Genomic DNA, 26603 nt, shown 5'->3' on the forward strand with positions numbered 1-26603 from the left:
GGAAGAGGGCAATCATGGGTTTATGCATACACTAGGGAATGAGATGCTGTAAAGCAGTGCCGTGGAAAGGGACCTGGAGTCCTGGTCGGTGGCAAGTTGGACACGAGTCTGTCATGCCCTGGCAGTCAGAAGGGCTGCCCATGTCCTGGGGGGCATCAGGCACTGCATCACAGCCAGGCAAGGGAGGGGATTGTCCCACTCTGCTCTGCACTAGGGAGGCCTCACCTCAAGTTCTGGGGGCAGTTCTGGGTACCACAGTATAAGAAAGATGTAAAGCCAGTACAGAGTGTCCAAAGGAGGTCAATGAAGAGGGTGAAAGACCTTGAGACAAAGCCATATGAGGAGTGACTGAGGTCACTTTGTCTGTTCAGCCTGGAGGAGACTGAGGGGTGACCTCATTACAGTTACAACTTCCCCATGAGAGGAAGAGGAGCAGCAGATACTGATCTCTTCTGTGTGGTGAGCAGTAACAGGACAAAAGAGAATGGCCTGAAGTTGTGTCAGGAGAGGTTTAGGTTAGATATCAGGAAGACGTTCTTCACTCAGAGGGTACTTCGACACTGGAACAGGGACCTCAGAGAAGCTGGCCTGACAGAGCGCAAAAGCTTTTGAACAATTCTCTCAGGCTAATGGTGTGACTCTTGGGTATGTTCTGTGCAGGGCCAGGAGCTGGACTTTGACAATCCTTGTGGGTCACTTCCACCTTGTCATATTCTGTTATTTTTGGATTTACATTGGAAAAGACCACCAAGATCATAGAGTCCAACCTTTGATTGATCTATACCATACAGCTGAGTGCCATGTCCAGTCATTTCTAGAATACCTGCAGGGATTGTGTCTCCACCACTGCCCCAGGCAGTCAGTTCCAGTGCTTACCAACCCTTTCCATGACATCTAACCTGAATCTTATCTGGAGCTATTCAAGACTATGTTCTCTTATCCTGTCATTGGTTTTCTGGGATAAGAGGCTAAGCCCTATCATTCCACAATCTCCTTTCATGTACTTGTAGAGAATTATAAGATCTTTCATTTTACTGGGGTAAACAACCCCTTCTCTCTCAGACACTTCTTATATTACTTAGAATTCAAGAGGACGTTTCTTTTACATTCTGGCTATTTTTTTTTTTTCAGAGTTTAAATGACAGTGCACCTACCTCCTTCACGAAAAGGATGAATAATTTAGATGAGTTTACTTAACTAAGCTGTTTTTCCATCTTTTCTCTGTCACTGAAATGTTTAGACCAATGAACAGATATTACCGAGAATACAAAATGGCACTCAGATAAAGTAAGTTCATCCAGGTGATATACCGATCTACGTTTTTGTTAAGAGCCTAAAATTTTTATTTCAGTCCTTGTTGAAATTTAAAGAGTACTACTCCTAAACATCTCAAATATTCTCTATGTTCACCTTCCACAAGTGTTGCATATGGTTTTTAAAAGAGAGCAGGAAAATGTGCACGCAGATGTTAGTTCCATGCATATGTATGTAAGATAAAAAAAAACCAAAACATTCTATCCGCATTAAGAAACATCTGAAAGAAAATTATAGTAAAATTAGTTTTGCAAATATTTCAAAAGTTAACATATAGTATTGCTCCTAAATAAATCAAAACCTGCAGCCTACATTTTAGCCTGCAACAACTGAAGTAAAACGAGTGGATCAAAAGAGAAACTGTTGCTCAGCCTTCATTAGTCATTAGCATGTACTAAAAGTTGCACAAAGAGAAAGTGTTTCAAAAAAAAAAAAAGGTTTGCACTTTGCTCAGTTTGGAAGTGAGAGTTCAGTGCATATAAAGCATAATGCAATACCATGAAAAACAGTTTCCAAGTATAAAAAATTTACCATTCAGTACTTCAAATGGAAGAGCAACCATATCCATGGTTTTTAGGAATGTACTGGACTAAATGACCAGGAATTACAGTATTATCTTTCGTCACACACTAGGTGAGATGAATGCAGGAAAAGTTAAAGATTAGTAAAACATTGAAAATCAACTGAATATGTTGCATTGAGGTGCTGATGGTTTTTTCCCCATCTAATCCACTGCATACAGATCAGTCAGTGATTGATGCCTGGGTCTCCATGATCAAACATAGAACTGAATTTTACTGATTGAGGAAGGAACACACTAATATGTATCATAATAAATCTACTATCAAACTCAAAATACATGAGAAAGGATGCTTTATCTTTGTTGGTAATTTCCATCCTAACACCTCCCGTGGAGCAGCAAGAAATTTTTCTCCAGGAGCATAATATCATAGACATCTAAAGTAGTATAAACAAAAATAAAGGTTTTATGAGTATCTTCCAGAAATGCGCTGGAAAATTTTATTAAATTATTCTCATAAAATTCTCAGATAGTGTATGTTCAAAGTGAAATACTCCAAATATTTATCTGAAATTTTGTGATATTTTTGCATCTTAGAGTGAAAGAAACTAAGAGTTAAGATTTGGATGCATCTGTGTTATATGATCAACTCTAATCTTTAATGTAAGTGACAAAGACAGAAGGTAATATGCGGGATAAAGATTGAAATCTCCAGAAACTTGAATCTAATAATAGCATACACAGGAGGCATTCTTGAGTCAGAAAAGGGGAAATTGTGCTGAAATGGTCAAGATGAGAACTGATGCCTGACCTTAATCATTTACTTCTCTAAAGTAATAGTGAGCATGGAGAATAGAAACTTTCAGCTCCCTTGAAGTTGCAAGATAAAGCTTAAAACTAAGAATCAATTAGATAAAGGAATGTGAAAGTAGACACACAGGATGAAAATGTAGCTGGAACCAGTGGATAAACAGATAATGAGGAATCTAAGTGGTTTTTGTGTAAAAGCTTTTGTAACAAGAAAGAACAGTGCATGCTGTGAGAAAAGTTTAAGGCAGGGCCACTTACAGTTTTGTGGGCTCTCAGTGAATACAACCACCAGAAACTCATTTACATGGCCCTCTAGGACCACAAAAGGAGTTCCAGTAATTGGCATGAGGCATACAAGTTTGTGCAAGGAAAAGTGACATCTATCTATTACCTAGGAAGTATATGTTGCAATTAATGTGTATCATCCGGATAGAATAAATACCTTCTTGTAAAGTTTCATGATACACATATGACTAGAGGAGAATCCTCCAAATGTGTCCAGTGCTGTAATGCCTGCTTTCTAATACCTCAAATTGTCTTAGAAAGTTTATTCTCCAGCCAATTTTCATGTCAAAAGAAAAAGAAAACTGCTTAAGATTAGAACAATCTAGAGTAGAAAAAGTAGATAGGAATGGTGCTTAACCCAATGAGGGTAGGTACTTATCTCTAAATACTAATAGATGGAGAAGTAGGCAAAATTCCCACTAGCAAGCTAACAAATTCGGATGACCTGTTAGTTCAGGACACCACAAAGGAAAATTTCTCCTTCAGAAAGCCATCTTTCACTGGATTGGAGGGTGAAACAAGGGAAGAGAAAGACAAAGAATATAGACTGTGTGCAAGGCAAGAACTGGCTGAGACATATCAAGAGATTGCAATGATAAAAAGTCAAATATGTGGCCACTGGTGTCTTTGCAAGATATCCTATAAATAATTAAGCTCTGAAGAGAGAGTAGGGAAAAAAAAGTGAAAGAAGAGGTATGTTTCATCCCATTTGGCTGGTTTTGGCTGGCAGGATTAGTTTTCTCCCTAGTAATTAGTATGTGGTTTTGTTTGCATTTGTTCTGGGAACAGTATTGATAACACAGGCATATTTTGCTACTCCTGAGCAATGCTATGACACAAGGTCTTTGTTACTCCTCACCTATGCCACCAGTGAGGAGGTTGAGGGGTGCACAGAAAGCTGGGAGGTGACAGCTGACCCCAAATGACCCAAGGGATATCCCATACTGCATGGCATCAGGCTCAGCATATAAAGTTGGAGGGAAAAGAAGAAAGGGAGGGGAGATTTGGAGAAATGGCATTTGTCTACCTAATTAGGCATAGTGCAGCCCTGCTTTTCTGGAGATTGCTGAACCTCCTGTGGATGGGAAGTAGTGAATAATTTCCTTGTTTTCCTTTGCTTTACCTAATGAACTCTCTTTATCTTAATCCACAAATATTTAATGACTTTTACCCTTCAGGAGGGCATGAAGGACTGACTATCCCGGGCTTAGTTGCCAGTCAGGGTTAAACTATGACACCTGACAATTATGTTTCATAGGTCAGATCCACCATAAAAATTAACAGAGCAAGAAGATACCAACATAAATAGATGAGGATCTGAGGTCTGTAGAGAAATCCCGAGGAAGAAATATTAAGCAGTGATGTAATGAGAATTTAGGAGGATTTATTTGAATTAATTAAGAAAAAACACAAAGTGGGCAAGCAGTGAAACAATATAGCAAACTATCTGTAATTGCACTGTGTGTATAGCATCTGATATTTCTAGAAAAGCAACTCACCTAGCACAGGACTCCAATTTTGTGTTCATATCCCAGGTGCTGAAAAGAAGTTATACCTTGACTACTCAAAAAGTTTTAATTTTTCAGAAAAGGAAAGGCTGAACACTGATAACATCCACTGCTTGTCAGTAATTTTTGACTCAGAATTCGTGGCAGAGTTTTAGATCAGGAGAGCTCAAAAATGAAATTAGATCACCGTGAACAGCAAAAGCAAAAAAAAAATTTATGAATTACTCTTGTCATCTTCTGAAGAGTTCTTTTAGCAGACCCACTTGTGTTTACTGTCACTTTTTTTCCTTACATTTTTGGGGAAAATATGATTGTCTTTCAAGGATCATCTCTGCAAGGCTCAGGGGTGTTCCACCACCACATATAGAAGTTAACAAGAGTTTTCTTTCAGTAATTTGAAGATTATACAAAACAGGAAGGAATGGTTGGTATATCAGATGGATCTACTGCTTTTTAGAGGTCATTAATAGGCTGGAGTAATGTGTAAACAGGAACTTCATGCAGTTTGGTAAAGGGAAATGCAAAACACTACACCTGGGGAGGAAGAATACTTTCAGCATAACTGCATGATGGGGGTTGGCTGACTGGAAACCAGATCTGCAGAGAAGAACCTGGAGTTCCTGGGAGACAAGCTGATCATATTCCAGCATGTTACTATTGCAGCAAACAGGGTCTGCATTAGCAGAAGTATTTCTTGCAGATCGAAGCATCTGGTCCTTCACCGCTGCTTATATCTGGTGAGACAGACTGAGGGGGCTGTGCACAGCTCTGCCCTCTCCAAAACAACAGAACACACTAGAGCAACTTCAGCACAGGACACAAAGATTGTGAACTGAAGCTTGTCTTACATGAGTAGTGGCTGACAGTGGCTGGGGCTCTCCAGCATGGAGAAAAAGGGCTTGGGGAAATCTTATTAATGTGTATAAATATATGTCTGGAGCAACTGAAGAAGATGAAGTTAAACTCTTTGCACAAGTGCCAAGTGGCAAGACAAGAGACAACGGCAAGCTGAAATAAATGAAATTCTGTCTAAATATAAGAAAATAATTTCTACTGTGATGTTGTTTGAACATTGAAGTAAATTCCCCAGAGACTGTGAGTTTGCCATCCTTGAAGATACTCAAAATCTGACTGTACATTGTCCTAAGTTACTTACTCTAGTTCATTCTGCTTTGAGCAAAGGCTCTGAACTGGACTATCTCCAGAGATGCCTACCATCCTCATCAATTCTGTGATTCCATGAAGTCCTATAAAATGGTTAAATGAATGAAAAAAATCATCAACAGCTGTTTACTTCACAGTACTTTGAGATGCATCAGTGTAAACGCTGTTATAATAATATATTCTCTTACAACAGTAAAAAAAGAGGAAGTTTATTTTGTCTTTACTTTGCTAAGACAGTGGGTTTCATGCAAGGCTATTAGCTGTGACTTTTGAAGTCATGGATATTCAACAAAACTGGCATTTGAATATAGAATCTGCACAAGGACATGCCACTATGTCTCACCCCCCAGAATCCTATTTAAATAGACAGGTTTAATATTTAACATCCATTTCATTCTCTACTTGTTCATTTTTACCATAACTGCTTTCCAATTTTTGAAAGGGAACTGAGGTAATACTGGAGAGAAAGTAAGGGTAAAGTCTGGAGAATACCTTTCTGGAGAATATCCACAGAATAAAAACCTAATAGTACGCTGCTAAGTAGGGGCTAGCAAAATCAAACAATCAAGGCATGCAAAATAAGCCTATACATTCTGTTGCATTTCCACCATCATGGAAACAAAATAAATGAAGTGCAATTTTCATTTTCTTTGTTCAGGAATGTTTCATTGAAGCAGAATCCAATTTCTGTATATGAGAAACTTCATGATATTACTGGTAACAGCACTCTGCTATTTCTTTATGTGTTGGGAGCTTAGACTCTGTTATGGCCTGAAATGCCACTCAGGTTTGAGAATTACACTGCTAATTGCAGTATTAGCATTTTGCTAGTCTTGCTTAGCAATTTCATGACAATGCCTAGGCCTCAAAGAAAAAATAAATTGGAGATGTGGAGACCTGCTCTTTTGTTTAATCTGTATAAACTCTGGGGAGATATTAATCTCTCACTCCATTTTTTTTCCTCATAATTTTTTAATAGTTCTAATGGAAAAAGAGGGCATCATAACAGGAGTTTCATGCTGCATCTTACCGTATAAATGGTATGGACCATTAACTAACCCAAGGGTTTAATGTTTAAATCAAGAGTGCAGACAAAGGGTGGGGAAAAAGAGCTAGCGAAGAGAAAATAACATGGATGCAATATAATATCAGTTCTGACTACTTGCTTTAAATGCTCGTTCTGAATTTTGAGACCTTTCTATGGGTTTGTGACAGAAGTGATTTAAGAGGTAGCACAGCAACAAAACAAAGAAAAAAGTTTAAAGGTGCTTGGAAAAAAGAGTGAGAACTTTCAGAATAGAAAGTATGGTGATGATGCCATCACAATCTCTTCTTACAGGTTTGGAGTTCTTTTTAGAGCTATAGTGTATGATGAAACAAAAGTCGATGTAATAAATACCTCAATCTTAATTCAGCAGCATCCTGGATCCCACTAAAAAGGACTAGTTTGTTTTCAAGGGCATTCAAAGGATATTAAAAATCTTCACTGTTCTATAACACTAGAGTAATCAGCCTGAAAAAGAAAGAGGGAAGGAGGGAAGGATAGACTCCAGGAATTCAGGACTCTTGGACTCCAGGAAGGAGGGGAGGAAGGGAGGGGAGAAAGGGAGGGGAGGGAGGGAGGCAGGGTAGGAAGGGAGGGAGCCAGGTAGGCACACAGGCAGGAAGGAAGGGCACTAAACCAGTGTTGTGTTTTAACCCCATTTGTCAACTAAACACCACATACCCTTATTTAAGTTGTTAACTTATTTCTGAGAGTGTAAATTCTTTCCCTTCCCTTCCCTTCCCTTCCCTTCCCTTCCCTTCCCTTCCCTTCCCTTCCCTTCCCTTCCCTTCCCTTCCCTTCCCTTCCCTTCCCTTCCCTTCCCTTCCCTTCCCTTCCCTTCCCTTCCCTTCCCTTCCCTTCCCTTCCCTTCCCTTCCCTTCCCTTCCCTTCCCTTCCCTTCCCTTCCCTTCCCTTCCCTTCCCTTCCCTTCCCTTCCCTTCCCTTCCCTTCCCTTCCCTTCCCTTCCCTTCCCTTCCCTTCCCTTCCCTTCCCTTCCCTTCCCTTCCCTTCCCTTCCCTTCCCTTCCCTTCCCTTCCCTTCCCTTCCCTTCCCTTCCCTTCCCGGAAATTCCCTTCCCTTCCCTTCCCTTCCCTGAAATTCCCTTCCCTTCCCGGAAATTCCCTTCCCTTCCCGGAAATTCCCTTCCCGGAAATTCCCTTCCCTTCCCGGAAATTCCCTTCCCGGAAATTCCCTTCCCGGAAATTCCCTTCCCGGAACTTCCCAACTTCTTAGAACTCCCATTCCCTTCCCTTTTTACCCATCCAGTGTTGCATCTAGCACCTTACTTTATAAAAAAATGGAAAGATGAGGTTCTCAAATCATGAGTTACAGGAATATGACCGTTGATACACTATTGACAAAATGAAGGCTTAGTAAAGAAAGTTTTATATAATCATGCAGAGATTGCATTTTTCTTTCTTTTTCAGATCTCATGATTTACAAATGTAAACCACAAAACAGAACAAAACTTTTAAGTCCATACATTTTTTAAAGCTAGTTCATCCATTTAAGAATGATGACATATATGACCTGTTATCCACTTGTCAGGCAAAAGAACAAAATATACATACATCCCATACATACATACATTTTCCATATAGAGAAAAAGATTTTTTAACATTTGCAAACATAAGACCAAAAGCAATTTAATTTTTAACTGCCTTGAAACAACATATGTACAAACGGCAATAGAAGGCATGCTCAGATTGAGTTCTTTTACTATGGAAATCATAAATAACATACCTTAAGACAGGAGGTTCAAGTCCTGAAGACAATCACAGCACCTTTGAAAATAAAATTCATCTGTTGAAACTATTACAACTAATTCACTTCAGGATAAAAATCCTTGTCCTCTGAGAGCTTTTATTTAGCACAGTTTTCAAGCTCCCTTAGTACTTAGCAGCATGCTCCTGTCTGATTCCCAGCTACCTTCAAGAGATGAGTGCAATTTGTTCAGTCCCTCAATTCCTTTTTTGAGTTTCCCAAGAAGAAGGTTCACTATACTATCCAGTCCACCTCAGCCCAGCCCCCCTTCCTGGATTTCCATTAATTTTGTATTGTGTGCCTAGCAAGAAATCTTTCTAAAGCTACTATTTTCTAAAGCAACTATTTTATCAACAATATTGTGTAGTCCCTCTGCAGCACTGTTTACTGCAGCAGCAGTTAACTAACAAACTGTTTAAGAATAAATACTAATCTCACAAATGACAGAAAGAAAATACCTAGCACCAACTTCTTAATCAGCTATTTTGGAATGAAGGAGAATGTAATGACTGGACTTTTGGATTACCAGTGTCAGCACATTGGATAAAGCATTATAGGCAGAACACTGGGAACAGATTATTTTGCCAAGGCAAATTTTTTTGCCTTGATAAGCCTTTTCTCATCCATACTTTTGTTTTGCACATGTTAGGTGAATGTCATCACAGGGTCTCATACTCTGTTGTGGCGTAATCATTGGGATATATCCTTTGCTCTTCTATTTGTGCAGTGATTTCAGAAAAGTAATAGAAATTTATTGTATTTAGGTATCTTGCCCCCTTGAGTTCAAGATATCAAAGCCCTGTTAAACAGACAATTCAACTTGCTTTTTTTTTTTTGAGAGAAGAATACTCCTATTATGGTGTGTCCTTGCCATCCCTTGTTCTACTCTGGATGTATATTTATAAACGTATACTTCTGTAAATCTATACAGCCTTGTATATTTATGTATATTGCATTGGCACATAATTTTTAAAATACTGCCTGAAAATATTTGGTTATTCCTCATCCCTTTGCAAATATATTAATTCATAAAATATTGGACTTGCCACATCCAATTTTCTGTAATTGTGAATTTAACTGCCACCCTTGAAATATGATAAAGCTATAGTCCAAGTACTCTACTGTTACTCTACTACAAAGCTTGCCTTATTACAATATAGATAATGAAACCATCCTATTCACCCTAATTTCACAGATTTTATAGCTAAACACAGCTGTAGGACCCAAGAAATTTCCTTTATGTTCATATCATTAAATGTTCGTTGTAAAAGTCATCCCAGTGGCTTAAGAATCAGATTAACTTTGTCTCTACAGCAGTTGCTTTATTGGCTAGCACAAGGAAAAGTATATTTCATCATCTTTAAAAACCTGTCTTGTGTCATATTAGAGATAAGTACTGATTTTTTGTTGTACCAAAATTATAGTTTTCTCATTAATTATATATTTGTCTGTACAGGTAAACATGCCAGCTATTTATTAAGTATAAAGACACTGAAATTTCAGACAAATATTTTCAATTGAATTAACCTGAATACAAAAAAAATCAATTTAGATAAGTATTGTTGCAGAAAAATAAAATATAAAAAAATACAAAATGAAACAACAACCACCCAAAATTAAAATTTAATTATTTGAATTAATAGTCTCAAAAATGAACCTGAAACAAATACATTACATTCAAGGAAGCAGATCTTCCTTCGAACTAGAATTATTCAGATAAATACATGGATATTTTTTTTCAACAGCATGAAAAAATTCCCTCCAGCTGTGAAATAAAGCAGAAGAATGTAATTTTTTAGCTTTAATTCATACCTAATAGAATGCATGTCTCTATCACCTTATAAACATAAGTATTATCAAGTGTATTCCTGCAAAACTTTCTTTCTGCTGTACATATGACAGGCTTCTGATTTTGTCAGTATTCCAAAACAAATACTTTGATGATGTTCTTTCCCAAAATTCCACAACCCCTTTTTCATACTATCTACAAAATGCTCTTCAATCATTCAGATTGAAATGGTGGTTTACACTTCAGCTGATGTAACAGCTAATGTTAAAAAAAATCATCAACTTGGTTTGTACTTAGCCAAATTCAACAGAGAAAAAGATTACCAGTGACCTCACAGGTCCTGATCCTCTAATTACTGTATTTTTGACAATGATATATTTCTTGGATTGTTAACACAATGACATTGAAGCCAAGACTAGCACCTCTATTAATCACTGATGAGAAAGTAGCTGACATCCTTCAGTGATGACTACACTAAATTTCACTAAGGAACATCACTTGTTGAAATGTACATATATTCTGAAATATTTATTTGATTAAAAAACTACCACAATTTTCATATGCTTAGAACTATCTCACAAGAGACCAACATACTTCATGTACCTAGTCAATTTATTTCATATCAAGAACTATTAATTAATTCTCTGGCACAGTTTGTTTAAATGCAAACATAGACATTCTAATTTGTAAAACAAAAGGACAGATACATATATCAATACATCAGGTGGTGGGATTACTTTATTCTAAGGAGCAATGGGCTATGGACTGGATTTTCTTTTGTCTGCTAGTTATGACTGAAAACCTCTTAGAAACAAAGTTATTCCAGTGATGGAGTTGAGACATTGAACTGTGTATTAATGACAGAACAAGATGCACTGTGATGAATCATAAAGTATCCAAAGTATGACAGTCAATTGGTGAAGGATTTACAGCCTTTGTTTTTAAGTAGAAATTTCTGTCAAGGGCTGTCATGTTGTAGTTCTTGTGTCCCCACATTGCAAAGAAGCCCTCATTCTCTGCTGAAAGAGCAGCCTTTTGCCACAGTTTCTATTTTGCTGATCCTCTGAAAATCATATAAAAAAATCAAATAAATAATCATATATATACATCAAATATAAATCATATATAAATCAAATAACTTGATGGCAAAAGTCATCAAGTTAGGAGGCTTGTGTGCCTACACAGTAGAGTGAAGGAGAAAATGAAACTGCAGCTGCCAAAAACTGGTAATTTGTGACTAAAAGATCAAGTGACATGGAGGACAAAAAGGTCCAGCTGCAGAAGAAGTTGTACTGGTTTGACGGAATAGGAGTGACGGGACAAAGTTGAACTGGTTTGACGGAATAGGAGTGACGGGACAGAAGGACTCTCTATAAGTAAGGGAAGTTTCCCTTGGGAATGAGTCATATTTCAGAGTGCTCTTGCAACAATCCATCACTCATGGATCTAAGTGCTCAAAGGCCAGAGGCCATCTTTGGGCAGCAGAACAGGCATGGAGAATGGATCCATGGGTTGATGATCATGGGAGTTGTACCACTGAATGTGTACGTAAGGAATAGACTCCTGCTGCACCTCTGCATACACCAGGTAGAATAGCTTATGGTGAAAAGACTGTCCAGTAGACTGTACATTAAATCTTCTGTATTTAAGCACAAGCCTGTGTTTAACTCAGTTCAAGGCATGCAATAAAATTTTCCCAACCAGAGACGTGTGAATTAGTGGTTGAAAACATACAAATTCTCCTTTCACAATTGACTAGACCATAAACATGATAGTTCCACACAAAGGATGGGTTAATCTCACCCGCAGTTATAATATAAAACTGATTTTAATTTGATGATGAAGCTCTTGGAATTTTCAGGCACACTACAGATCTCGGAGTGTTCTGTGAATATTTATAAAACATGTTTATTTTGGATTAAATTTTCTCATATAAAATGAAAATAGATTGTGTACTCAGGCAAGTAATTTTTATGCATCCTATTGTATGTACCAGAAGGACAATATTAATTTCTCTCATTATAATCTATAGACCTTATTATCTACATTGAAGAAAATGAAGAATCACGTAGCCTGCAATAGTCAGCTGCGTGAGCTATAAAAATAAATTTCCTTATCTAAAAGCAATTAGAAATGTAATACTGAAGGTATAGCTCTCACAATAACTAAGAGGTAATTACTAAGCTTGTTCTATATCTGATAGACAAAGATTTTGGAAGGAAATTAAATCACTGATTTTTTGTCCTAGAGTTAGATGCCAAATAAGATCATATCATAAATTAATGAATTTTTATCCTCATTTTATACCTAAAATCATGTCTAGCATGCATATTGAAAAAGCAAGGAAAATCAGAAACTTGTGTGTTTGTTTCAAAGAATAACAGTGGAGATTCACTTTGAGCACGCAAAGACTGGTACAGTCTTGCAGCTACAGGAAGATTAAAAGTTTTCAGCCCCAATGAAATCATCTATATCCACAGGAAAATTTCTCATTAAGTTAAGCATGTGTCACCAGGACCCTCTAACAAGAATTAACATCACAACCACAGACAGAATGCACTGATGGCAGACTCTGCTGTAGGAAGGTACATAACCAGCAGATTCCCATGCTGGTCACATCACATCCCTTTTTATTCTGTCCTGCCTTAAATAGCATTAGCTTCTCAACACTCTTTACCCATACAAAAGCATCCATCATTTCTTCATTCTTAGTGGCATAGTCACAATTCTTCACTGACAGCTGCTTCTTATATTTTAAAAGACCTTTCAAGTGACTATCTGATTGTCATATGAACACGTGCATTTCCTGACATGATGTTGAGAACAATGTAACTAATATGTTGCTACTAAATGGAATAAAAAATTGCAATGTTCATCTACCTCCTCTAAAACTAAAAAATTCCATCTTTCACCAAGAAAATTGAGTCTGTGTAGTCCTTGATGTATCATAGATGGATTTCTGCTGAGTTAATAATAGCGTCAATACTTAAAAGCCAAGACTTACCTTTGTGCGGGCAACATTGTATTTAAATCAAGGTTATGGAAAATAAGAGTAATAAACCTCATGGAACTGAGAAAGCATCCAAAATAGTAGAAAAGTAGAAAACGAAGCAAAGTCAAGTCCATGAAAGCAGCAGTATAACTTTTGAAGTTCATGGCTTTATCAGAATACGGTATGCTAGTGTGAACAATTACAGTTCTATGTAAATTTTTTGAGAGGACAGTGAATGAAATTTTGCTTAATTTCTAGTAAATTTTTTCTGGGTCATAACCACAAAACAATACCTGAGGCCCAAAGGAGGAGCAGACCAATTTGTCTTGTGCTGTCTATGTTGTGCATAATGTTATTATGACTTTAATAAAATCAACTACCTCTCCTGCTCACCAGTACAGACATAGCGGTGCATTTCAGCAACGAGACAGCAATACATTCAGGAAGGATAAAGACCTTTTGTGCATTTAGGTGTCCCTTAGAGACAATAAGCTTTAGCTCTTCATGGAAAGGCACCAGAATCTTGCAGCAAAGTGTGAGAGGTAAGGGCTGTGCGTGTGTGAAGGAGCTGCACTAGGTAGAAGATGCTCACAGACCCACAACCAAGATCTCATTGCTAAAGTCAGGCTTGCACAATGCCCTCTAGTGGAAACTGTTTCTTATGGCATCTGGTCTTTTCTTATATTTTCTCTTTTAAATAAAATAAAATCCAAACCAATTTTTTTCATGTGGTATTGTGGACAATGCAAGGCCGTAATAAATGGCAATTACTATAAATTTTTTCATAATACTCTTCAGCCAATTTATTTTTGATAATGTTTTTACCAGAATAATTTACACTGTAATTGAAAACACGTAAATGAACCAGGAATTTGGAGGAGGGCAACAAATGAACTTCCATAAGCTGTAGGAGGTGGTGGAGTCACCATCCCTGGATGTCTTTAAAGGCATGGCACTTGGTGCTATGGTTTAGTTGAGGCACTAGGGCATGGTTGGACTTGATGATCTTCAAATTTAATGATTCTGTGATTCTGTAATCAAAATTCATAACTATCTGCACCTGAAGAGCCATCATTCACAAAAAAGAGGTGAAAAACACCATATCAGTGAATGAGAGCTTCCATTATTAACTGGCATTATTAGAAAACAATGATAACTAATTTAAAGACAGTCTCCTAATTAGAATTGGTGAACAAGATTATAATTGCTATTATTGAGCATTGTCTTCCTTGGAATGTTCATTTCTATTTTTAAGGGTCATATACCTGTTTAAATATTTATTTAGAATGTAACTGAATGTAGTGGGATTTCCAGAGAAGGTATACATGCTTTTCAGGAGACAAACTTCAGAAGTATACAAGTGCAATTAAGTTCATTACCTTCATAGAAGAATATACATACATACATATATATATATATGTATGTATGTATGTATGCATACAGATTCTCCCACCATACTACATTCTTGCATGTGGTAACCCTCCAATTGTGAAGCCAAAGAAAAGTTACTAACCCCATATTTATGCCTCATATCCAAGAACTTGGCTGTTCCAATACAGCTAGCATGTAAGGCTGAGTAAGGAGAATAACCCTGAGCAGGACAGTCTTGCTGTGAGGAGCATGTACCCCACCATGTGCCCTTTCAATGCAGGACAGAGAAGGTGTCCCAGGTGGTGCATGGGTCAGTGGGCTGCAGGGGAGCACAGGTGCAGGTGGGGCTGCAGTGTCTGTTCTGCAGTAGGAGGTTGAAGGATTGAGTATGTGCAGAGCCCCAGCTGCCAAGGAGGTGGCTTGCGATGCTCAGAGCCCATAAGGTGAGGTGGTGTGTGTGCAGCTATGGGGGAGTGCAACTGCACAGTCTTCTGCGTGGGTGTGTGTGGATGGCAATTGTATTGTCTTAGGATTTGCTACAGAAGGCTGCCTGGAAATTTGCAGGTGTTTACTTAGCTTTTGTAAATGTTTAGTATTGTGGGTTATATATCTTTGTTGTTGCTGTTGGTACCAAATATATAATTCACTGACTTCAATTTAATTCTGTGCTTTTAACATAAACAATTTTGATACTGATTTAAGTGACTTCAGCAGAACAATAGTTTTTAAATATTGAGCTATAATGTGTTTCTTTTATTAGAATGAGTTAACTTGAAACAAAAAGCCCACACTATGAATATACACACTGTCATAATACTACACCTTCAATACAACAAGTGAAAATATAGTTTGCTCCCCAACCAGATACAACTGCTGTGTGATTTCAGAGACAGACACCTTGTCCGTTGGAACCAAGTGTAATGCTAATGTTTCACTATTGAAGATCAAGCGACTTAATCAGACTAGGTGAAGTGACTTTGTGATCAGACACTGATCACCATCAGTGACTGAATGGTGTATAGCTCTTACACTCATAAAAGCCTTTAAAAGGATTATACAGCTAAATAAACTTTTTGTGATTCTGTTTAGATCCTATATACACTTATACGTGGTGTCTATATACATACTCACTAAAATTTTATTTTCTCATAATAATACCTAAAATGAAGTAAACCTGTAGATAAATAATTAAAATTACCAATAAAAAATAAATTTCTTTAATGGCTTCAAATGAAATATTCTGTGGTCACAGACAGAGTTTTGTTTCTTTTATTGTCATTTTTAATGATATATGGCATACATTTAAAACCAAACCAGCAATTCTGCTTATCAAGAAAAAAAAACTTAGAGTTGTTGTACACTGTGTTCACTATTCTTTTTAAGATTGATACTGGCTACCATTTGCTTATGATATTACTAATTAGTGAGAAGCACTAAAGTAGAAATGAGGAATCACTACATTCTGATAACCAGGACCAACAACAGGAAGTGGAAAGAAAACTATGGAGCCCCATCTATGAGAAAAGGCCTTAACAAGAAAGTGGCATCAGCAAAGGTGGGAGCAACCCAGTTAAAAGTCAGTCTTTTAAAGGAAGCAGAAGAGGGTTTATATCATACACACAACAGAATGCAGTTCTCTGGAAAATGGATGAAGGCAAGTGGATTTTAGGAACTCATTTAAGTGGAAAATAGAAAAGTAGAAGATATGTTGGAGAATACTGCTAAGTAGGGTAATGCTGTAGGAATAATAAACATGAAAATAAGAAAGAAAATAGAAGTGCGCGTTATATCAATTTACATTCCTCAAATGTTACAAAATAAGTAAGAAGTTGATATTGTTTAATAGAGCAAATGGACTATGCTTTGAGGTTTTTAGATGTTTTTAAATACAAATATCCTTTGGTTTATACTGGAGATAAATCTCATACTTTTTTAGCCAAGTGTCTGCTTTTATTGAAAATTGAACTTGTTTCTTGAAACAAAAAGAAAGTTTACAGAATTCTCTTAGATAAAAGGGTAAATGACATTGAATTATTTAACTTCTTAACTAATATTGTTAGGTTTTTATTTTAAATGAAAATGCAAGGATGTACGTGAAGTTTAAAAACATACAGTCTACCTCCTTTGAAAGAGGTAGTTACCTTTTTAAGGTAGTTACCTTGAAAAGACACTTGTATTTTATAATGTCTTATGATTACATAGGATTTCTCAACACAGATATATATGATATTAAAATCAAAAAACAGTCAAACCAGTGCCATCTGTGGTACAGAAAGTTGATCTGATTAAGAATTAGTTTATTTTACTATAATTAGCTTATATAAACTATAGCAGCATAAGCAGTAGTGTAGACTAGTAAGTCCACACTAGACTAGTAAATGAGTCTACACTAGGTGGTTCAGGGCTTAACTAGACCGATATACACTCCAAGAGCTCTGAAAGCACTATTTATTATACAGGGAGCAAATGCAGTGATCCTATTCCAAATGATATTTGCTTTATTTGCCATCATGGATTATGCTGAAGAAAATGAAATTGAAGTTGTAGAATTTAATTCCTCTTTAAGGAAAAAATCAAAATAAAGGGATGCTGCTTATTATATATTTGCTTCAAACGTTCAACAGAAATGCTGTAGTGAGATAACTTTACAGATCATTACTATTTATTTTAGTAATAATCTACAAAGAACAGGAAAAGGATTCAAGGTGATCATGTATCCTAAAATGATTTTTGTATACTTTGTATATTGTGAATATCTCAAGGACACTAATTCTGATGAATTAAGAACTAGAAGGATACTAAGAACTCCTCTTCTAAATGTCAGCTCTTACATCTGGATACTTGGATATCTCTATGGAAATTGAGATAAAATGTATAAATATTTATTAAAGAAAATAGAGTAGGCAGGAAAGAGAACTTGTTTTTTTTCCTATTTATTCTATTTAAACTAATTCCCCTGTTAATCACTGTTGTTTTTTACTCCTGGAGTCTTCAGCTTTTTCCTTCAAATACTGCAATTTTTCACCCTTTTATATCTTTCTTAGATCATCACGCTTTTTTTAGAATTCGTACAACACTGGCTTCTATCTAACTCATGGAAGACTTACATATACCACAAGGTGAAATAAAACAGAAGTAAAGAAAATTCTATGTTAATAAGACTCCTAAGACACTAGGCAAGAACAGAATTATTAATTAAATGAAATGTGATGGTTCAAAGAAAGCATTTTCTTTCTCTATTAATTTTCTGTTTTAATTCTTTCTTGAATTTGCGACCAAATTCTATCCTTGAAATACCTTGGCGGAATCTTCTCAAAGCTGACAGTGCTTAACTGGATCTGTAAACATCAAAAATCATAGAGGCTGAAACTGAGGCATTGTAATCCTTTTCTTCAACTCAAAAGGAAGAGTATATCAATTGTAAAGATAAATTAAAGACTTATTTTTGAGTAAGCAGTTAAGGACTGCTTGGTTGCAATTGACTTTAGTTGCTAAAATGTACATTCGTAAATGTCCTTAAGCAGGAGAGATTCACTGAACTGAAGCCCAGAAGTACAGTGTTGACACTGCTAAGGATGTAAAAGCAAAAACCTTGCTGTTAGATAATTTATGACAAACTATTTATAGATCATGAAAGATGGCAAAGAAAGCCAAACTTTCTTGAATGTCCAATTCCCATTTCATGTGCAATTATTTTCATTCTCCAAAATAATTGGAGAGAAATTTTATGCTACTGAAAAACTTATATGAACATTATATTTACACCGTTTTTCTTTTGCAGGAAGCGTGTTATGAAAAAGCACCATATTCAGCTCCTCAAGAAGAGTGAATAAAAAACATCTTTTATTCAGACTAGATTGTTAGCAGAGGGGTCTAGACTCCAAGAATTAACAGGCCAGTGACTTCCTCTGACACCCCCAAAGTGTGATAGATAAGCAGTGGTCACCTATCTGTAGATAAGATATGAAGTTAATAATGCACAGTGAAGAATGTGTGAGCATAAGCTTCAGTTCCCACTTTAACATCAACTCTATCTGGAACCTTACGGAGGTAAGTTAGTGTGTTCTATCAGGTAATGGCGTAACATGACTTCTATGGGGAGAAATTTAACAAAGATAGGGGAAAACTCAGATAAAATGGTAACAGATGTCTGGCAGCCATCTAAGATGAGAAAACAACACAGAAATAGTGAATGGAAGAACTAAAACCAGCAATCAGACATAATCTAGTATGATTAAAAAAAAAAATCCAAGATAGTCTAGTATCAAATACACTTCAAGGGCACCAGGTAATTATCTCAGTTTCACCCTTTTCTACATGTATTTCAAAAACTCACTCTTGCCAAGCACTCTTACGCTACTGTTCTTACTCATTATTTGTTCCAGAGGGACACAAAATCTAAGACAATATTGTGTCAAGGCATAAAATTTGAAATAGACACAGCAGTTGACTGTGAAACAACCAAGGAGAAGGAGGTGAAGGGCCTTCAGCCTGTGGCCAGCAGTTGTGGACTCAGTGTCAGGTCTGTGGTTCTGCCATCAGGAACACTACAGCTACATTTCACCTGTTTCATTTGCTCATGCAAGAATTAAAAGCTGTAAGAAAGAAATTCTTTCAAGCAGATTTTCTATCAAATCTGGTACCAGTGCTGGCCTAAAACCAAGCGCCCACAAAAGCGACTCACCTCCACTGCTGCAGCTGGGCAGAGGACAGAAAATATAATGAAGGGTTCAGGAGTTGAGATTAGGACTGGGAGAAAACATTCCAAGAGGAAAACATGCTCAACTTAGAGACACAACCTGAGTTTATTACTAATAAAATCAGAGGAGAATAATGAGAAGTAAAAATCAGCCTTTAAAAACACCTTTTTTTTTCCCCAGCCCCAGTCTCTCATGCTCACTGACAGCGCAGGGAGACAGGGGGTGGGGGGGTTGGTTAGTTCATCACACAAGGTTTTTATTCTGTTTGGCTCAGCGAGAGGAGTCCTTCCCTTGCTGCACCATGGGATTCCTTCCCATGGGAGACAGTTCTCTGTGAACCTCTCCAGAATGGTTCCAATCTCACAAGCAGCAGTCCTCCCACCTGGGTCACTCTTACATGGGGTGAAGTCTTCCACGGACAGGCTGCTCCAGCCTGGGGGCAAGGTACCTGTCTCTATAGGTCTCTCACTGGATCACAGCCTCCCCCAGGCATCCACCTGCTCCAGCATGGGCACCTCCATGGGCTGCAGGTGAATTTTTGCATCCCTGTGAATCCCCAGGGGCTGCAGGGGCACAGATGCCTCACCATGGTCTCACCGTGACCTGCAGAGAAATCTTGGCTCCAGTGCCTGGAGCACCTCCTGCCCCTCCTTCTCCACTGACCTTGGTGTCTCCATGTTGTTTCCCTCATCTTCGGCTCTTTGGCCAGAATTAAAATCATGTCACACTTTTGCTTTGATTTTCTCCTTGAATCTGTTATCATAGATGCCAGCAGCATGTCCATCCTCAGAGCCATCAGGGATTGTCTCTGGACATGGTGGAAGTCTCCACCAGCTTCTCACAGAAGCCAACCTCTGTGCCTTCCCCTACTACCAAAACCCAGGCCATGCACACCCAACACAATATGTTAGTCTTATTCTAGAAGCACCACACTTGTGTTTCTTGAAAAGATCAAAATCTTTTCCCATTCTCTAGGTAGGGAATAATATTCAATATTATTCAATGTTTATCCCACCCAGTATTTTTCCAGTGCTTCAAATCAAAATATAGTAACTCTATTTTGCTCTAGAAACAAAATCCCCATGGCCTGACAAAATTACAGAAGGCCCACAGAAATTATGTAGATCAGCACAGAAAAAAAAGCTGGTTGACTATTAGCATGTCACACACCTGGTAAAGAAATAATACTTGACTTTAAAAACCCTCTTATATAATTCATTAACAAAGAAAAGAAAAAGAAAGATCCAAGAAATTACTTGAATCCTGAATCCTTTCTTCGACTATTTTGCTCATATTTGCTTTTAAAGTTCTGTTAAACTGCAAAGTGATATTTATAGCTTAAATGCAGGGCTTAAGAAGAACATCAAAACACCTCAGGTAAGTGCTTTCTGCTGGATTAAATGGCCAGGAGGATTCAGTTCTGCATATTTTCTCATTTGTTTTAAATCCTCTAATATTATGGGAAAGTAGTTGACTAGCCTCATTCTACAGATGAGAAGTTTTATTAACTTGGATTAAAGTTATGATATTTGTACATGGTGAATGGAATGGTGATTGCAATAATAATTCTCACTTGGATAGAAGCAATGGATTGCAGTTATAAATCTTGGCTTTGATTATAACTGCACAATAAAGTGCAAGCGAATCTACAAACTTCTGAACATTTGAAATGGGGATACTTTCATGAGGAAAGAAAAAGTAATAAAAAATTCCAAGCTCATAAACTAGTGGCATTTGCAAGCTAATGACGTTGACATGCCTGTGTGGCACTTACAATGCAGGTATACTAGATAATTTTGAAGGTCCATTCCAACCTAAGCTATCTGGTGATTAACTGATACTATGATATTAAAGTTTTTGGAAACCTAGAGATTCAGAAAAGCATTTTCTACACAGATCAAAAAAAACCCAAACCAAATAAAAACAAAAAAACCTTAAGTACCTCCCTTCACATTCTTTCAAAATATGCAAATAATTGGTTATGAAAATAAATAGCTTCTCTCTTTACCCTCTGTTTTGAGGTTTTCCCATCTCTCTGGCACAAAGACAGTCTTTATAGAAATATGGTCCACAGATCTTCCATTACCACTGGAGAAAGAGGCTGGAAAACTTGGCTTACAGAACTGTGTTGTGCCTTGTGATTAATACAGTAAACAGAATTAGTCAGTGAATTTCCTATACCTCCTATCCCTCATAGGAGAAGATTTAAGTTTCTATGTTTGGTGAAAGGGAATGTGAAGCATCATTACATCTGCCTGACGAGGAAGAAGGATCTTTGCATAAATTTTGACCTCTGTGTCTTACATAAAAATAAGGTAAGAAGTAAGACTATTTTTAATCAGGGGCTCTAATTCTTCTTGCCAAGCTGTAAAGTACAAGATGATTTTCCAGACTACTTTCATAGAATGTAGAAGCAGTCCCTGGAGAACTGAATTTTGATACTGCTGCAATTACAGGTGATACATCTGTCTTCATGCTCTTCACATCTGTGTTAATTGCCATCAGACCCAAAGCTGGAGGGACATTCTAGAGTTACGTTCCCAGTATTGTACACAAGGATTATGGAATGACAAGTATTTTAAGTTAAGATTTCTCAGTGATAAAAAGGCATTATAACATTGCATTTCAGGGAAAGCCAGCTCTATCTCCATTAACACTAGCATGATTGAGAGATGTTTCACTGGTAGAGAAAAGAAATTGATGACTATTCACTACAAGCAACTATAAAAAAAAGTCATGTAACAAATAGCAAATTAGCTGAAGATCCCATTTCAGGGATTTTCATTTGAAGAGTAAAGGAGGTATTTCCTAAGTAAATAAAGGCCCTAATGAAGAGCTTCTCTAGAATTTTTTTTTTGTTTTATTTTGAAGATAATATTTTTTATAGTGAATGGATAAGCAAGCATTTTGGTCACTTTTCAGAACACGCTAGGCGAGATAGCTACAAAGAGATATTTCAGTCTACAATACAAAAAAAAAAAAAAAAACCAACCAACCAAAAAAAAACCCCAAAAAACAAAAAACAAAAACAACAACAACAACAAAAAACACACCAAAATCTTCTTGGGAAGCATTCTTCTTAAAGAATCATAGAATGGTTTGGGTTGGAGGAGACACTTGAAGTTCATCAAGCTGAACACTCTTACCATGGAAGGAATATGTTTCACCAGATCATGTTGCTCAGTATTCCATCTAACCTGACCTTGCTACTTGCAATGATGTGGCATTCACAGTATCTGATTTTTAAATGTCCAACCTAAATTTGCCCTCTTTCAGTTTAAAACTATTGCCCTTTGTCCTGTCACTAGAGGCCTTGGTAAAAAGTTTCTGGGGTTTCGTTGTTGGGGTTTTTTGACTGGTTTAGTTATGTTTCTCCCACGTCTCTGCCTATTGAAAAACTGCAAAAGGTCTCCCTGAAGCCTTCTCTTCTCCAGTCTGAATAAACCCAATCTTGTCCGATCTCCTTCACAGGAGAGAGGTTCCAGAGCTCTGGCCATTGTTGCATCCCTCTTCTGGACCCAGTCTAACACATTTGTGTCCTTCTTCAACTGGGGCTCGAGAATGAATTCAGGTAGCATCTCTCCAAAGCAGGGTAGAGGGGGAGAATCAACTTCCTTGACTGGCTGGCCACACTTCTTTTTGTGCAGCCCAGGATATGGTTCACTTCCTTTGCTCTAAGCACATATTGCTGGCTCTGTTATAGCTTCAGGAGGCCCAACTATTTTCATTATGTCAATTTCATATGTCAAAAGATTAAAACTCTTCATAGATTATTACAGAGTCATAGAATGGTCTGGGTTGGAAGGAACCTTGAAGAACATCAGCTCCAAACCCCTAACATGGTCCACTAGGCCAAGCTGCTCAGAGCCCTTAACATCCTCTATCATCTAAGGAGGTAAAGGGGAACAGCAAAACTGTGGAGAAAGCTGCATGATTTATTAGTTTGCTCTAAAGTAGGAAACTAGTCATAATAGAGACACTTCTCCTTCAACACATCAAATATTTTCTTATTAATAATTTGGATTAATAGCCATCTGTGAATCACTAACTTATTTTGTCACCACAGTAATAGTTAGCAATCTCCTTGTATTGGAAATAACTTTAGTAAGATACACAAAAATAGAGAGGGCTGCCAGTGGTAGATAAATTTTCTTCCCATCAGTTACACTTCCAAAGCTAAGTAGGGAATGTTTGAAACTTTTGATGAAAGAAAGACTATGAAATACTGAAATTATCAGTAGTCAAGCTATTAAATGATGAAATACTTAATTTGAACCAGTATCAAAGATGTGGATGATTATGTTTAGCTTATTATCTTCATCTACATTTTCTGCATCTGCAAATTTCCTGAGGTTTCAAGGGATAAATCATCATAAGGCACATTACAAGGAGGATGCATCTAGAAGTGCCTGAATGTGTTTTCACCACTAGTAGTGAACTGCAGAAAAATGTCACCACTATTAAAAAAAAAAAAGCAGCAAGATACATGTAATGTTAGCTATACTATAAGGCTGTAAGTTCAATTGAGTCAAACTGGATTCAAAAGAATGAAAAGATACTGTTAATTCACATCAACACTTCTTTGTTTAAAATTTATTTTCCTTATTTGCATTAAGTTTTCAATGTTTTCCTTCCTGAAGGATAAATCCCATTTTGGTTCTGTATAGATGCTTAATTCCAAATTCAGGTATAAATCACAAAGTTCCATCTAACAAAAATTTAAATAGAATACGGTGCACATAAATAAAGTAAGGACTTGCAAGCCTGAGTTTATTAACTACACATTAAAAAAAACCACAAACAAACAAACAAAACTGAACCAAAAAAACCTTGAAATATCAATGCTTTCATCTGAGGCCAATTTAAAATGCTATATGAAATCTTTTACTCTACACAATATGTAAGAAAATAAAAATTCTATGTTAAAGTAGCTGCCAAAAGTGTTTCCTGGAGCAGGAAATTCAAAAGGCTCCCTATAAAGAATCAAAAAAGAAATAGCAGGTAACAGTGTATATGTTACAAAATTGAATATAAGCCAGAAAATTTAAACAAGAACAAACTTAACAAAAATGGACTTTGTACTAATGTTTTCTCCATTGACATTACACTGCTTCAACTATACTGAATTCCTTGACAAGTTCATTTTGAACATAAATCTAATTCAAACATTTTGAACAATCTTATAGTAATACATACGTTCCTATTTAGGAGGGCTGCGAAGAGTATGCAGCACTTCTGCATACAAAATACTGAAGACTGTTCAATATTTTCAGAACAAGAAATGAAGAAAATGAGGAAGTAGAAATCAAGTATGAGGATTTCTAGGATGGCTGGGGTGGATGCCAATGCTTTCAATTACTTTTCTTTATCAAGTTCATCTGTCCTCTCCATCACGCTGATGAACATTAATTAGAGGTGAACACTGATTTCCAACTGGGAACTTCCACAATGAACTTCTCAGTGATCTGAGAAAGGCCTTTGCAACAGACCAGTTTTTGAAAGAAGTGGCTTAATCATGGATTCCTTAATTTGCTCCAAGTTCTATAGCAGTCAAGTCCCAAAGAAGACTATTACATCGTTACAATTTTGACAGACGAAACTCAATAGGGGATGGTCTCCCTCCTTCATTCCACGTAGGTACAGACTGATGAAGGGCTGGAACATTGGTTTTGGAAAGATGAAGATAGTACTATTCAAAGGATATGCACCCATAGAGATCTCATTGTCATTAAGTCAATATGGCATTGAGTGAGAAAACATTAATCACTTTTGCATTAAGGAGCATACAAGGTCTTGCAAGTTGTACGTAATAGTAAAAAAAATATCTATGCAGCCTTGGAAACTAGGGTTTGCAGAAAGTGATAAAAAGCAAATGGATGATCACCATGTGAATAGTGATCAGGATCCAAGGAAATTACAATGCCATTTATAATCTTTAGTTAGGCACTTGGTTGCTTTCAGAACTTGGGAAAATATATTGGCTTTCCAAGAGACTAGGGAATGACTGATAACATTAGGAGGATATACAGAAACCCTAAAAGTCCAACCTAAACTCTAAAATTCTTATTAGTACAAGTCCTTCTCTCTAAATCCGCTAAGAACATGCGATCTACTGGAAAATTTTACTTATGGTGGGGCGTTTTACACTCAGAATCAGAACAGATTGTGAGATTTAAGAAATAATGTCAGCAAAAGGACACTGCTACAGCTACAGCTACACATTTCTAAATAGCCTTTATTTAAAGTCATCTTCTGGAGCCAGAGTTCTGTCTGGTGTGTATCTCCATTAATCCATTAGTTTATACTTATTTAACCTTGTAATGTACTGGAACCGGAATTATTTACAGTTAAAGCTGTGGATCTCTTGCTGTCTCTCATTTAAAACTGAAATTAAATCTCCAGACAACTGTAATGAAATCCTGCAGGAGCTTGGAATAAATTTTATGAAAGGTGCACAGAAAGATGGTGACTTTCTAGAAAAAAGGCTTTCTAGAGGACTAGAAAAAGTTGAGCATATAAAAAAATACAGTGAAGGAATCCATCTGAACCGTGTTCTCCAAGACAATGAATTAGTAATGAACAAAATAGGGAGATAGAAACAAGTGGTTGAAGAAAACAAAGCATAGTCCTGGCTGTCATGCAATCAAATGAGCTAGAAGCTTGTTGCAAAAAGGACAAATAGGGATATATATTAGGAAGAGGAATACACAAGTGAAAGAGAAACACAGATGTATCTGAAGAAATCAGGGAGAGAAGATGATGGATAAGCAATGTCTCTGGACAAAGAGGCATAAAGCGAGGCTGAGGTACGTGCAAGTGTTTGATACAGAGGGGAATATTCTCAGGAAGCTGGTAGTCAAACCAATCACTGGTCACGTTTGGATGCTGGCACATGAAGTGACCACTGAAGGCTGGAGACACCTCTGAGAATGCAGGGAGTCAAAAGCAAGAACTCCCAGGAGAACTGTCTCTTTGGCTCTGGTCATTGGAGAGAGCAGACCTCCCCTGCCCAGCCACAATCTGGGTCAGGGAGGAGAAGCCATGCGGCCTGGGGAGGTAGGTCGGGAGTGAAGGATTGGAACCAAGCCAGCTCCTGTGGATGGAAGGGTGGAGAAAATCTGAGATGTCTTTGTTTCCTGCTCCCCACCCCCGCCCCCCCTCTAGCCTAGAGGGAAAGAAACAGAGAGCCTGAAGACGCCTGGAAGTTTGCTGGCAGAGGAGAAGGAGGGGGTTGGGTGGGGGGAAAGGTGCCCAGCATGGGAGATGGAGTCCTGGGCCAAGATTTCAGCCATATGGGAGTCCGGGCTTTTAAACCCTTCCTGGGGAATAAGAGCTTTGTGA

The 26603-nt window shown here is 37.3% G+C and overlaps 1 protein-coding gene across 24 annotated transcripts in view; it reads right to left on the bottom strand.

Annotated features, from left to right (window-relative positions):
* The window catches only part of LINGO2 (leucine rich repeat and Ig domain containing 2), a 485467-nt gene that overhangs the window by 164866 nt on the left and 293998 nt on the right, over positions 1 to 26603 (bottom strand). For 8 of the 24 annotated variants that reach the window (XR_012052791.1, XM_072921843.1, XM_072921846.1 and 5 more), the window contains exon 3: positions 8390 to 8430. The exons of 2 other annotated variants lie outside the window; for them this stretch is intronic. The gene's annotated coding sequence lies outside the window, so the exon portion shown is untranslated. Of the gene's footprint in view, positions 1 to 7000; positions 7115 to 7932; positions 7998 to 8055; positions 8431 to 26603 lie in introns of those variants that run through there. 14 more of the 24 variants (XR_012052801.1, XR_012052802.1, XR_012052797.1 and 11 more) reach the window with 5 other exon arrangements.

This window comes from Taeniopygia guttata, chromosome Z (genome assembly GCF_048771995.1).
Source record: "Taeniopygia guttata chromosome Z, bTaeGut7.mat, whole genome shotgun sequence".
NCBI lineage: Eukaryota > Metazoa > Chordata > Aves > Passeriformes > Estrildidae > Taeniopygia > Taeniopygia guttata.